This window comes from Phacochoerus africanus, chromosome 2, assembly GCF_016906955.1.
Source record: "Phacochoerus africanus isolate WHEZ1 chromosome 2, ROS_Pafr_v1, whole genome shotgun sequence".
NCBI classification, from domain to species: domain Eukaryota; kingdom Metazoa; phylum Chordata; class Mammalia; order Artiodactyla; family Suidae; genus Phacochoerus; species Phacochoerus africanus.
The window spans coordinates 130,435,138-130,450,956 of NC_062545.1; the positions used below are offsets into that span (position 1 = coordinate 130,435,138).

Here is a 15,819-nt window from a genome sequence, read left to right on the forward strand (position 1 = left end):
CAGTCCAGTGATGATGAATACATGCCTGAATACATGGCTAGTTTGATTCATATTTGTGTTTTCATTTTATGACATAATCTGTTATTATTGATATTTAAATGTTTTATCTGAATCAAAATTAGATGGGGTAAGAAGAACATTAAATGAGCTTGTTGAGCTCTAGAAGGTTTTGAAATTGTTATTGGACATTCATTAGTGTCTAAAGGAATTTAGTATTAGCAGGAATTCCTGGAGTTCCCATTGTGGCTCAGTGGTTAATGAATCCGACTAGGAACCATGAGGTTTCGGGTTTGATCTCTGGCCTCGCTCAGTGTGTTAAGGATCTGGCATTGCTGTGAGCTGTGGTGTAGGTCGTAGATTCAGCTCAGATCCTGGGTTCCTGTTGCTGTGGCTGTGGCATAGGCCAGCAGCTACAGCTCCAATTGGACCCCTAGCCTGGGAACCTCCATATGCCTCAGGTGCAGCCCTAAAAAGACAAAAGACAAAAAAAAAAAAAAGGAATTTAGTACTAACATTCAGAGCAAAGGAAGTTGCTGTAATTGGTGGAAATAACTGTAGTTGGTATAACAGCGAGGACAAAACACAATGTAGCTTAGGACCCTCAAATTCTCGACTGGGTAGTTGCTAGGGTGAATTTGCTGTCTTTGTGGATCCGAGATGTTTGGAATTCTAGTAAATTAATTTATGTTTAATTATAATTAATTTATACTAGCAGCATACTATCTTCAAACCTTTGTTTTTCTCTTTTCTTTTTTTTTTGGTCTTTTTGTCCTTTTACGGCCGCACCTGTGGCAAATGGAGGTTCCCAGGCTAGGGGTCCATAAGCTGTGACCACTGGCCTACGCCAGAGCCACAGCAACGTGGGATTTGAGCCGCAATTTCAACCTACACTACAGCTCACAGCAACACCGGATCCTTAACCCACTGAACAAGGCCAGGGATCAAACCTACATCCTTATGGATGCTAGTTGGGTTTGGTAACTGCTGAGCCACGGCAGGAACTCCAGACCTTTGTTTTTCAATTTATTTGCTTTGACACTGTGCGAAGGAGATAATTGCCCCTTGTGTATGTTAGATTCTTTTTTCTCTCTTCTGTCCCTTCTTTTTTGTTTATTTTTGGCCATGCCTTCAGCGTATGGAAATTCCTAGGCCAGAGATCAAACCCTTGCCACAGTAGTGACAATGCCAGATCCTTAAACACTAGGCCACCAGGGAACTCTGTCTTTTCTCCATCTTAATAAATATTTTAGGAGTTCCCGTTATGGCTCAGTGGACAAATCTGACTAGTATCCATGTGGACACAGGTTTGATCCCTGGCCTTGCTCAGTGAGTTAAGGATCTGGTGTTGCTGTGAGCTGTGGTGTAGGTTGCAGACTCGGCTTGGATCCCACATTGCTGTGGTGCAGGCTGGTGGCTACAGCTCTGATTTGACCCCTAGACTGGGAACCTCCATATGCTGCTGATGCGGCCCTAAAAAGACAAAAAAAATTTTATACTGACATTCCCCTGTCTTCACTTCTCCATTTTTGTGATGTCTTGAGCTCTATCTCTTGAGCTCACCACACCGCTCTTTTGTTTGTTTGTTTTAATAAAAACAGTTTTATCTCCAGTACTGGTATAAGAGGGAAAAAAACCTTTGTCCTGTGAATTCAAATGTGATCATTAGTAATTCTGCAATCCCTACCATCAAGACTTTTTAAAAAGATAGATTTCCTTTCCAATCTTAACAAAATTTGATACTTGTCTAGAATCCTGTGAGACAAGCAAATCTTAAGTTTTTTTCCCTGATTTTTTTATTATGAAAAGTTTCAGGAGTTCCCATCGTGACGCAGTGGAAACGAATCCAACTAAGGAACCATGAGGTTGCAGGTTTGATCCCTGGCCTCGCTCAGCGGGTTAAGGATCTGGTGTTGCCGTGAGCTGTGGTGTAGGTTGAAAAAAATTTCAAATATACATAAAAGTAGAATCGTGTAATGAATGTCCATGTACTTACTCAGCTTCTGTATAAGTATCAGCATTTGGTCAGTCTTGTTACATCTGGATCTTACATTTTTTTTCCTACTCAGGTGAAGTATTTGAAATGAAATCCTAGACATCATATCATTTGTAAATATGTTAATGTGTATCTTTATCTAGTATGTAAAGTCTTTTTAATTTTTTTAATGAGAATATTCTTTATTTCAGAGTTATGAATTACTAGCCAGTTAGGGAATCTATGGGTTTGAGATGGGGTGGTGTTTGGAAATATATTAAAATTGGACAGATATTCCTTTGCCTAGAGAAGCTTTGTTGATTGATGATTTTGTGAATCTATTAAATTGTACCAGTTGGAACATAGGAAGTCTTAGTCACTTATTCCTTACCAAATATATATATATATACACACACATACATATATGTGTGTGTGTATATATATATACACACACATATATATATAACCTTAGAAAAATGTGGGTAAGTCTCGGTTACTGAAAGACTGAGATAATAATACTGGAAACTCTTCAGGTGACCAGTTTTAAGAATGGATTAGAGAATCTCCTTTGAGAGAAGCCCATATTCCAATCTTTCTTCTTTTAATTAATAGACTTTACTCATTAGAACTGTTTTAGGTTTACAGAAAAATTAAGCAGAAAGTGCAAAGCCGGAGTTCCCGTCGTGGCGCAGTGGTTAACGAATCCGACTAGGAACCATGAGGTTGTGGGTTCGGTCCCTGCCCTTGCTCAGTGGGTTAAGCTGTGGTGTAGGTTGCAGACGCGGCTCGGATCCCGCGTTGCTGTGGCTCTGGCGTAGGCCGGTGGCTACAGCTCCGATTCAACCCCTAGCCTGGGAACCTCCATATGCCGTGGGAGTGGCCCAAGAAATAGCAACAACAACAACAACAACAACAAAAAAGACAAAAAAAAAAAAGAAAGTGCAAAGCCCCCATCTACTGATTTTTCTGTTATTAATATCTTACACCAGTGTGGTGTATTTGTTACAATTGGTGAACTAATATTGATACGTTATTATTAGCTAAAATCCATCATTTATATTAAAGGACTCCTTTGTTAATAACATAAACACTGTAGTCATAAACACCTGAGAAAATTATTTCTCAATCTCATATAAAATCTAGCAGCCAGTGTTTAATTTCCCACATTGTCTCAAAAATATCCTTTTACAGTCGACTTGTTCAAGATTCATGTACATGATAGGCACATTGCATTTGATTAATATATCTCTTAAGTCTCTCTTGATCTGTTAGAGTTCCTCCTCCCCTCTCCTACCTTTTTTTTTTTTTATTTTGTTCTGGCCATTTTTGTTATTGTTGAGAAATTAAGTTCTTATTTTGAAGAAATAGTTTAAATTCTGAATTTGGCTGATTGTATCCTCGTAGTGCTGTTTAACGTGTTCCTCTGTCTCCATATTTCCTGTGAACTTGTAGTTAGACCTGGAGGCTTAATGAGATTTGTGTCCTAATGATGTTGTTGTTGGCGAGAGTATGTTGTCTACATCCACTGTTTTCACAGAGGTTGCAAAATGGTGATTTCTGATTCTTTTATTCCTTCTACATTTCTAAACTGGAATTAGTCAACAGAGTAGAACTTTTATTTCGTCAGCTGCTTGTTTCTCCTAAAATACATTTATTTTAAGAAGGATAGGGTAAAGACTTGAGGTTTTCTCCCCTTTTATTTACCAATTTTCAAAATAATGAGTTGTGCCTTTATGTGACAAGTATGTTGTTGAGTATCACCATGAGGTCATGGGTTGGTATATATTTTATTTCAACCCAATGCAGGCATTATTCTTTTCAGGTTAAATTTTTTTTTTCATTTTTTTTGGCTAGTGGAAGCCCTTTCAAGTGGGCTGCTTGTCTTTCTGATGTAACTTCATTGTGCTTTGATGTCATTTTTGCTTTCTGGGATAGTACATGTTTTAGGCTTTCCTTGAACTTTTCTGGCACAATAGCTGGGATCAGGAACACTTTTTCTTCAAGAAGCCCGGTTTCCTTGTAATGGGAAGCAGTTTAGATCATAGTATAGGCACTGGGACACTAATTGCAATTGGACCAACACACTTCTCTCCATAGGTTTTAAATAAATACTAGATTTTTCCTTATTCTTATGTGGTCTTTTCAACATGTTTACAATGTTATTTTATTTTATTTTATATTATTTTATTTTTGCCATTTCTTGGGCCGCTCCCAGGGCACATGGAGGTTCCCAGGCTAGGGGTCAAATCGGAGCTGCAGCTGCCGGCCTACACCAGAGCCACAGCAACTCGGGATCCGAGCCGAGTCTGCAACCTACACCACAGCTCACAGCAACGCCGGATCCTTAACCCACTGAGCAAGGCCAGGGATCGAACCTGCAACCTCATGGTTCCTAGTCAGATTAACCACTGAGCCATGATGGGAACTCCCTACAATGTTATTTTAAAATAAATGTATTTTTAAAATATATTTCTGCTCTCTGTTAAATTTCATGTATCTAAAAGGGCAGGAATTATGTACATTTAAACTTAACATTTATATTTTGGCAAAATGCTAGCAGGAAATGGCTTTGTATTTGAACATAGTATATATACATTTGTGAATGGAGATGTGGGAGAATAAGATAACATTAACTCCCCTATTTCTGGTTGTTATTTTCTTTTTTTTTTTGTTTTGTCTTTTTTGCCATTTATTGGGCCGCTCTCGCAGCACGTGGGGTTCCCAGGCTAGGGGTTTAATCGGAGCTGTAGCCACCGGCCTACACCAGAGCCACAGCAACGCGGGATCCGAGCCGTTTCCTCAACCCACACCACAGCTCACGGCAACACCGGATCTTTAACCCACTGAGCAAGGCTAGGGTCTGAACCTGCAACCTCATGGTTCCTAGTCAGATTCGTTAACCACTGTGCCACGACGGGAGTTCCTGGTTGTTATTTTCTTAATACACTTTCTCTTGTAAGAAAAAGAAATGCTAAGATTCTGGAATAATTTGTTGTAGAGTGTTATAAATATTAGTTGATGAAGTCACCTTTGGATAACCAGGGCTTAGTTTCTCAAAACCTTATTATATAGATATTCATTTCTTAATTGTTATAAAAGATAGTCACTTGGGACCTCCAGAAAATGATTTCTGTTTTGTTTAGAAGGTTGGTTTTTGTTTGTTTGTTTGAATCTTTGCATGTATATAGGTCTAATGTTTTGGAAATTCAGAATATTATAAAATGTCTAAAATTCACATATCTTTTCATCAAAGGAAGTCTTCCTAGTCTTTCTTTAAAAGTTTATGTTTTGTTTACTTGCTGTCAGTTGGTATATAAATAAATACCTAAGCTTAAAGATAGTTTTACCTTAAAGATACTCCGTAGATTGGATTTCTCACTAATTCCTTTTTTTTTTATTTTTTTTTAGGGCCGCTCCCTCAGCATATGGAGGTTCCCAAGCTAGGGGTCTAATAGGAGCTACAGCCACCAGCCTACGCCACAGCCACAGCAACACCAGATCCGAGCTGCGTCTGCGACCCACACCACAGCCCACGACAACGCCAGATCCTTAACCCACTGAACGAGGCCGGGGGTTGAACCCGCAACCTCATGGTTCCTAGTTGGATTCGTTTCTGCTGGGCCACGATGGGAATTCCTCTCGCTAATTCTTATGTGTGTTCCCTCCATAATGAGTTAATTCTAATGAAGTTTGTTGTACTGGAAAATCACTTCTTAAGTTAGTGAGTGACTGGAAAGTTGTCCAGCCTTTCTGTGCCATTTTAGCTCTTTAGTTCATGCTGTGAATGATCAACATCATCTTATCTCTTGTACTCTTTCAAAATACCAACTTGAGGGAAATCCCTGGTAGTCTAGTAGTTAGACTTTCACCACTGTGACCTAGGTTCATGAGAAAATAATTGATCAAAAGCTTGTTTAATTATTTAAAAGTTTTTCTCCTCTAGATCCTCTGAAAGCAAGTGAAAATCCTATTTATATTGAGGTGAAAAAGTAAATGCTACTGTTTGATAACCAAATAATTTTTTTATTCTCAGTTGAAATAGGAATTCATTTTTTTTTTGGTCCCATATAAATGTAGGGAAAAACTTTTCTTTATAGCCCATAAAGAGGTTGTGATTTTGTTTTGAAATTTGGGAGTGTTTTTTTTTAACCCTGAAATATTGGTCCTAGATTTTATTTTCTCTTTGGAGCTTGCAGAGCAAAAGCCAAGAGCTAAGATGAAGGGTTTCTATCACAGAGTATCATCTGCACTTACTCTTTTCCCTGCTTGAAGTCTTACAGCTGTTATAAACTATGACTCCTCTTTTCCCTGATTCATAAGAATATAAGAAATTCATAATTTCTGGGTTATGACCCCTGGTCTGTTCAGTATAGAAGAGTCTATGAAAGTTACTTCAAATTTGCTTGCCTTGTTTAAGGTTCTGTTCCATCAAAGAATTTTTTAGAAAATCTCTGATAATTCCTTCTATGGGAGAGTATAGTAGTTGGACTCTTAGACCTATATGTATTTTTTTACAAGGGGAACTACTCTCAGTATATTTTTAAACCTTTAATAAACCTATCACCTAAAAGAAAATTGGAGTTCCCATTGTGGCTCAGCAGAAGTAAACCCAACTAGTATCCGAGAGGATGTGGGTTTGATTCCTGGCCTTGCTCAGTGGGTTAAGGATCCAGCATTGCTGTGAGCTGTGGTGTAGGTCACAGACGTGGTTTGGATCCCATGTTGTTATTGCTGTGGCTGTGGTGTATGCTGGCAGCTGTAGCTCCAATTCAACCCTGAGTCTGGGAACTTTCATATGCAGTAGGTGTGGCCCTAAAAAGCAAATAAATAAATAAATAAAATTATAAAAAGGGAATTCCCTTGTAGTCTGGTGGTTAGGACTTGGTGCTTTCACCCCTGTGGCCAGGTTAAACCCTGGTCTGGGAACGGAGATCCCACACATCAAGTCACTGTAAAAACAAAACCACTATCATCTACCTTTTGTTCATTTCAGCCTGTACATTTTTTTCCCCTTAAAGTAACTTTTGCTTGCCCTGGATAGGGTTCATCTTTTCCATCAAGGGGTATTAGGCAGTCACTGAGAACTTAATCTGTTCAATATGTCCATTTTAACTCTTCCTAACTTGGAAGATTTAACATTATATCCAGCTTAGAGATTTGTCTATTCATTACTATATTTGGGTTTAGAAAAATGACATGTGGGAAATAGAACAGATCTAGATTATTTTAAGGAGTAGAGATGTATTTCCTTGAGGGAGGATATGTTTGTAAATGTGTATGTTTATATGTGCTTTATATGTACAAAGAAAGTCTGGCATTATATTGAACTCAAGAAGCCATTGTGAATGGGTATTGGAATTAGAGGGAGCAGGAAAGGAGAGGATTTTTTGCTGTTTCCTTTTAAACACTTCACTGCTTAAGAAGTTGAGATAAATAACATAAACATTTCTTTTACGGTAAAAATATAATTAAATGATAATTATAAATATCTTCAAAATAAGAACTCTTTATCTTTCTTCACATTTCTGAATGCTTGAAAATACCTGGTAAATTAGGTGAAATTAATTAAAAAGCTGTTCTATGTTGTGAACTTATTTTATAAATTGTTGGAAATAACATTTGTGGGGAGATCTGTAACTGTGTTTGAATGTTAATTACTACATGCTTGGAACAGTGCTGTTGAATTCTAGGCTCATTCATACATATCTTGTTTTAATATCTTATATCTATCTCATATCTAGTTTATGCATAAAGTCTCTTTCCATTTTTTTACAGCCCTTTTTAAGGGTATGAATTTGCATGGTAAAAAAATTTTAAACAGAAGAATAAAAATGAAAGCTTTTTTCTTTTAGTCCTTCACTCTCCTTCTCTAAAGCTAACCCCTGTTAACTAGTTTATTGTGGTTTTTCCCAAAACATTCAGTATCTGTTTTATCTATTTATTTGCACACATACATACATGTGTATAATCATATAATCAGATATAAAAATCATATGATTTATGGGTATATGGGTATATAATCATGAGTATATATATGATATATATAATGATATTATGTGTGTACATGCATGCATGCATACGTGTACGTGTATCTGTGTATTAAATCTCTTTCCCTATCCACAACCCTCAACCCCATGTGGAATCATACTATATATACTGTTATGCAACTTGATGTGACCCCATAGATTCAGACAGTAAGACTTATTTCTATGCATCTTTATGTTCTGTAGAGGACGGATCCTTCAAACAGCAGTTAGATAAGGTCATCCCCCAACCATTGCCAAAACACTGTAGGGCCTTCCTTTATTCAGGTAGATAACATGGCACCTTAACATGGCATACAAAATTGATGCCTGCCAGATTCTCGTTTCTTGAAACTGTTGGGCTTACATTCAGAATGTTGGTCATCCTGAACTTTTTTTTTCAGTTTCTCAAACAGTTTGTAGCTTCCTTTGTCTCATATTTTGGATAACTCCTTTTTTTTTTCTTCTTTAAAAAAAATTTAGGGAGTTTCCCTTGTGACTTAGCAATAACAAACCTAACTAGTATCCTTGAGGATGCAGGTTTCATCCCTGGCCTCGCTCAGTGGGTTAAGGATCCGGCTTGGATCACGCATTGCTGTGGCTGAGGCGTAGGCCAGCAGATGTAGCTCTGATTTGTCCTCTAGCCTTGGAACTTCCATATGCCGTGGGTGTGGCCCTAAAAAGCAAAAAATAAAAATAAAAAAGTTTATAACAGTCCCGGTATTTATAAAAATTCAGAGGTAAAATAAGATTTAAAGAAATAAAATAAAGTACAATTAAGAAGAACTTCATTTTTCCAAAGCATTTAATATCCAAAAGTATATATGCTTAAAAAAATATGATCCTAATTACCTTGCTTATTCTCTTTTCCTTAATAAGGTTATTACAGGATTTATTTATTTTTAATTTCTTATAATCAAATTTAACAAATAATTTAAATAGTCAATGAGTTCTACAAAGTTTGTTATGAAAAGCAGTAGTCCAGGTTCTGGTTCCAGATAAGATGGAGTAAGCACACTTCACCCTGTCTCTCCCACTGAATGCAGCTATAAAACCTGGACAGAATGCTTGAAGTGCCTATTTGCGGACTCTGAAAAATAAATAGTAGGAAGCAGACTGAGGAAGAAGACCAGAATTCAAAGTACTGCTGAACCAGCGGTGAGTGTACCATTTTTTTTCTTCCAGCCTGAACTTAAGGTATCCTGAAACTTGGATATGAGCATTATTAACACGGACAGAAAAAGCACCAGAAGCCCACGAGTTCTGACTCAAGGGGCAGGAAAGGGTCTCTTAATACTCAGAGAAAATGTGGCAATCCCACATCTTCCTCTTTTTGCTCTTTTCTTCTCCCTTTCTTCATTCTCTTGTACCTTAGACCTCAAGCAATCCGTGACAGTGGCCACAGTTGCATCAGTGGGGCAGACAGGACTCTGAAATCTTAGAGGGAAGGGAATCTTCCTCCCTCTCAAATTGGAGGAGCTATAGACTCAAGAAAGTGGGGCAAATCCCATTGCTTTTCTTCTCCCTCTGCTCTTCTGTTGCTTGGCCCTGATGTGGGCACAATTATGGGAAGCACATGGCAATATGGGCTTAATGAAGCCCCAGCTTTCTGCTGGAAGGCTGAAAAAGAGAAGCCCCAGGACACCAGAAGATTGCAGGAGAATGGTGAGCTTGGGAAATTAACCACTTAGAGTTGGCCACAGACTACTGAGCTGACTTCCAAGCTGTGGATGTGTGGGTCTGATTCTAAATAGCATACAGAAACATTGTGGACTGAATTATAGGATAGACTACCCCAGGCCCCAAACTGGACGCTGCGTGGGACGATTATGGAACCCATTCAGTATAATTGCAGAAGCTTTGCAAACTGTATGGTAATTGGAAATACAACCTATAGAAGACGGGTTGGAACTTGAAGTATGAACACAACTGGGTCAATTACTGGCTAAAACAAAAACACCAACATTCTTCATGGGACTTAAATAAAACCCAGAGTCACAGAAGGTAATATTCAAAATGTCTATAGTACAATCTTGAATTACCTAGCTCAAAAAGAACCAGTTAAATCTGAACTCACATGGAAAAAGAAGGGAAACATGCCAGTGCCAAGATCACAGATGTTAAAATTATCTCAGGAAGACTTAAAATCAGCTATTATGATCATATTCCAGGAACGAGTGGGAAGATAGAAAGTCTCAGCAAAGAAGTAGAAGATATAAAGAAGAACTGAACAGAAATTTAGAACTGAGAAATACAATAATGGAAACAAAATACAATACAGTAATGGAAACAAACAAAAAAATGGATTGGCGTAATAAGCAAAGAGGACATGACAGATGATGAAAGTGTCAGTGAATTTGAAAATAGATTAATAGGAATGATCCAACTTGAAAAACAGATTGCAGCCTCAGAAATAAGCAGCCTCAGAAACCTTGAGACTGTCATAAGGTCTAATAACATTTGTGTCATTAGAGACCCAGAATGAGAAGAGAATGGTCGTGGTATGGCAAAAATATTTGAAGAAATAGTGGTGTACAGATTGGATATAAATAAAATTGTTCCTGTTTGCAGATGGCATGATTGTTTATGTAGAGAATTCTAAGGAATCCACAAAAAAAAAAATTCCTGGAATAAATGAGTTTATAACTGATTCAAGGTCAGCACACAGAAAGCAGTTATACTTCTGTATACTGGCTATAAAATTGAAAACTGAACTTAAAAAATCCATTTAGGGAGTTCCTATCATGACTCAGTGGTTAACAAACCCAACTAGTATCCATGAGGACGTGGGTTTGCTCCCTGGCCTTGCTAATAGGTTAAGGATCTGGCATTGACGTGAGTTAATGCTGTGGCTGTGGCATAGGCCATCAGCTGCAGCTCCGATTCGACCCCTAGCCTGGGAACCTCCATGTGTCATGGGTGTGGCCCTAAGAAGACAAAAAACAAAAAAATCCTCTTATAATAGCTCTCCCAAAATGAAATACTTACTTATAAATGTAACAAAATATTTATGAGCTTTTTGTACCAAAAACTCGAAAACCCTGATTTTATTTTATTTTGTTTATTTATTTATTTTTGGCCTTTAGGGCTCCGCCAGAGCCACAGCGGTGAGGGGTCCGAGCCGCCTTTGCAACCTCCACCACAGCTCATGGCAATGCCGGATCCTTAACCCACTGGAGGCCAGGGATCAAACCCACAACCTCACGGTTCCTAGTTGAATTTGTTAACCACTGAGCCACTGTGGGAACTTCTAAAACCCTGTTTTTAAAAAATCAAAAAGGATTAAAGTAAACAGACATGTCATATTCATAAATTAGAAGACTCACTATTATAAATATGTTAATTCTCCCCAAATTGATTTATAGATTCAAAGCAATAACAATAAAAATCCCAACAGCTCTGTTGTAGTTTTAGAGAAACTGATTTTAGAAAATCTCTAGTGAGGCAGAGGACCTAGAATAGCTAAAACAAGTTTGAAAAAGAAAAAATGTTGGAAAAGTCAAACCACTTGATATTTTTTGAAGTATAATTAATCTACAATGTCATGTTAATTTCAAGCATATAGTAGAGTAATTCAGTTATATGTATTTCTGTATATATATGTATATATATATATATATATACATATATTAGTTTTTAGACTTCCATTTTAGGTTATTACAAGATATTGAGCTAGTTCTCTGTGCTACTCAGTAGGTCCTTGTTTATCTTTTTTTTTTTTTTGTCTTTTTGCCTTTTCTAGGGCCGCTTCCGTGGCGTATGGAGATTCCCAGGCTAGGGGTCTAATTGGAGCCATAGCCACCGGCCTATGCCAGAGCCACAGCAATGCGGGATCTGAGCCGCGTCTGCCACCTACACCACAGCTCACGGCAACACCGGATCCTTAACCCACTGAGCAAGGCCAGGGATCGAACCCGCAACCTCATGGTTCCTAGTCAGATTCGTTAACCACTATGCCACGACGGGAATTCCTGTTTATCTATTTTTTATATAGTTCAGATGACGTGATTTTAAAACTTAGTACAAAGCTACCACAATCAAGACTGTGATATTGGGAAAGGGATAGACATATAGATCAATGAAATAGAGAATAGATTCCAGAAACATACACAGGTATGACCAGTAATGTTTAACAAAGTTGCAAAGTGGAAAAGGAATAGTCTTTTTTTTTTTTTTTGGTCTTTTTAGGGCCACACCCACGGCATATGGAGGTTCCCAGGCTAGGGATTGAACTGAAGCTGCAGCTGCTGGCCTACACCACAGCCACAGCAACACAGGATCTGAGCCATGTCTGTGACCTACACCACAGCTCATGGCAACACCAGATCCTTAACCCACTGAGTGAGGCCAGGGATCAAACCTCCGTCCTCATGGAAAATAGATGTGTTTCTGCTGAGCCACTATGGGAACTCCCCAGAAATAGTCTTTTTGATAAGTGGTGTTGGAATAATTGGATATCCATATAAAAAAATAATGAACCTTGGAGTTCCCTGGTGGCTCAGTAGGTTAAAGACCTGGCACTGTCACTGCTGTTACTTAGGTCGCTGCTGTGGCACTAGTTTGGTCCCTGGCCTGAGAACTTCCACATGCTGCAGGTGCTGCTAGAAAACAAATTGATGAATTGGACTGAATCAGATTAAAAAGCTTGGCTTGTGAAAGACACCATTAGGAGAATGGAAAGGCAGGAAGTTCCTGCTGTGGCTTAAGAATCTGACTACAGTGGCTTGGGTGGCTGTGGAGGCATGGAATCTATCCTTTCCAGGCACAGTAGGTTAAAGGATCCAGTGTTGCCACAGCTGCAGCTCAGATTCAGTCCCTGGGTGCAGGGATTTGAGTGGGTGCAGCCATAAAAAAAAAGGAGAGAGAATGAGTGACAGATTATATATAGGGATAAAATGTTTGCAAATCATATACTCTCAAAGTACCTATATTCATAATATATAAAGGACTCTGAAAACTCAATAGTAAGAAAACAATCCAATTAAAAATCTTTAATGGGCTTTGGCAGAGGATATAGAGTGGAAAGTCAGATCACCAAAAGGTTTTTTTTTTTTTTTTGGCTTTTTAGGGCTGCACCCTCAGCAATAGGAGGTTCCCAGGTTAGGGGTCAAATTGGAGCTGTAGCTGCCTACCTGAGCCACAGCCACAGGAACGCCAGATCCGAGCTGCATCTGTGACCTACACCGCAGCTCACAGCAATGCTGGATCCTTAATCCACTGGGTGGGGCCAGGGATTGAACCCATGTCCTCATGGATACTAGTTGGATTTGTTACTGCTGAGCCACAATGGGAACTCCCAGCAAAAGATATTTAACATACTTAGCCAATAGGGGAATATAAATTAAAACCATGGTGAGTTACCTTTGCATGTATATTAAAATAGTTTAAAACTTTTGGCAATACCAAGTGCTGACAAGGATGTAGAACAGCTGGAACCCTCACACATTGCTGGTGGGAGGCAAATTGGTATAGCTCCTCTAGAAAACAATTAAACATATACTTAGCATATGTAAATATGGACTTACTATGTGACCCAGCAGTCCCACTCAGAGGCTTTTACCCTAAGGAAATGAAAATTTATAGTCATGGAAAAACATGTACATAACTATTTATATTAGCTTTATTCTTTTTATCTTTTTATTGAAATACAGTTGATTGCAATGTTAATTTCTGCTATACAGCATAGTGATTCAGTTATATTCTTTTACATTGTGGTTTATCATGGAGTATTGAATATAGTTCCCTGTGCTATACAGTAATACCTTGTTATTTATCATTTCTCTATATTATAGTTTGCATCTGCTAAGCCCAAACTCCCACGCCATCCCTCTCCACCTCCACCCTAGTCTCACAGCCACAAGTCTGTTCTCCATGTCTGTGAATCTGTTTTTACTTCATAAAAGTTCTTTTGTCATACTTTAGATTCCACATATAAGTGCTGTCATATGATATTTGCCTTTCTTTTTCTGATTTACTACACTTAATATGGTAGTCTCTAGTTCCATCCATGTTATTACAAACGGCATTTTTTATGGCTGAGTAGTATTCCATTGTATATATGCACCACATCATCTTTATTCATCTGTGGTTGGACATTTAGGTTAGTTCCATGTCTTGGCTATTGTGAATAGTGTTGCAGTGAACATATGAGTGTATGTATCTTTTTGAATTATAGTTTTGTCTAGATATATGTCCAGGAGTAGGATTGCTGGATCATATGGCAACTCTACTTTTAGGGTTTTTTGTTTTTGTTTTTGTTTTTTTGTCTTTTTAGGGCCACACCCATGGCATATGGAAGTTCCCAGGCTAGGGGTTGAACTGGAGCTGCAGCTGCTGGTGGTATGCCACAGCCACAGCGATACCAGACCCGAGCTGCCTCTGCTACCTATACCACAGCTCATAATGATGCCAGATCCTTAACCCACTGATCAAGGCCACAGATTGAACCTGCATCCTCATGAATACTAGTCAGATTCGTTTCTGCTGAGCCAGGATGGGAACTCTCTCTACTTCTAGTTTTTTAAGGAAACTCCACCCTACTGTTTTCTGTAGTGGCTGCACCAACTTACATTCCCACTAAGAGTATAGGAGGGCTCCCTTTTCTCCACACCCTCTCCAACATTTGTTATTTGTAGAATTCTTTTTTTGTTTTCTGTTTTTGGCAGCCCCAGGGCATATGGAGTTCCTGGGTCAGGGATCAGATCTGAACCGCAGTTGCAACCTATACTACAGCTGTAGCAATGCAGGATCCTTAACCTACTGTGCCTGGTCAGGAGTCAAACCTGTGACCCAGCAGTCCAGAGACATCTCCAGTCCTGTCGTGCCACAGCAGGAACTCTATAGACTTCTTAATGATGCCCATTCTGACTGGTGTATCAGCTTTATTTTGCCCCACCCTCAGTATGTGGAAGTTAACAGGCCAGGGATCAAACTCAAGCCACAACAGCAACCTGAGCCACTTCAATGACAACACTGGATCCTTAACCTACTGTGCCACAGGAGAACTCCATAAGCTTTATTCTTCATTGCCAAAAATATGTCCTTCAGAGAGTGAATGGCTAAATCAACTGTGGGATATTCATACAGTGGAATATTATTCTTTAATAAAAAAGAATGAATGACTGCTGATTTTACTTCAGAAATTTGTCTTCAGACTCATTATAGTAGTCGAGAAGTATAATTCTCATTATGATTCTTGTTACTCTGGCAACTTGTTTTTCTCTTTTTCCCCAGTGTTGTGCAGTGTCATTGTGATACACCATGGTATGGGTGTATTTTCACCTAGTGTGCCAGGCTGTGTCCTTTATTGATACTCATGATCTGTAAGTTTTTCTGGGGAAGTTTTCTTGAATTATTTTCGTGATCATTTCCATCCATTTATTTTGTCTATCCTCTCTTCTGGCATACCTGTTATGCAGATACTGGGCCTCTCATGCTCTCTTAATCTATTATTTTTTTCTCTCCTTTTTTTTTACATAAATTTGATAATACATTTTGATAGATTAGTAAATTTTAAAATAGTGTAATGTTGGCAAAGGCCAGTTAGCTCAGTTGGTTAGAGCGTGGTGCTAATAAAATAGGGTGATGTCAGGGAACTATGTATTTAATCACTTGTGATGGAACATGATGGAGGATAATGTGAGGAAAAGAATGTATGTTTGTGTGTGTGTGTGTATAACTGGGTCATTACTGTACAGCAGAAATTGACAGAACATTGTAAATCAATCATAATAAAAATTTTTTTTAATTTATTTCGAGCTAGAAAAAAATATACTCAGAATGTAAGTCCTGTCTTAATTTTTATTTTTTTATTGAAGTACAGTT

At 38.4% G+C, this 15,819-nt stretch overlaps 1 protein-coding gene across 5 annotated transcripts in view; it reads left to right on the forward strand.

The window, feature by feature from the left end:
- TTBK2 (tau tubulin kinase 2) overlaps positions 1 to 15,819 on the forward strand; it is a 149,964-nt gene that overhangs the window by 32,988 nt on the left and 101,157 nt on the right. The window contains exon 2 of one of the 5 annotated variants that reach the window (XM_047766571.1): positions 9,042 to 9,153. The exons of the other annotated variants lie outside the window; for them this stretch is intronic. The gene's annotated coding sequence lies outside the window, so the exon portion shown is untranslated. The remainder of the gene's footprint in view (positions 1 to 9,041; positions 9,154 to 15,819) is intronic. 5 annotated transcript variants of the gene reach the window in all.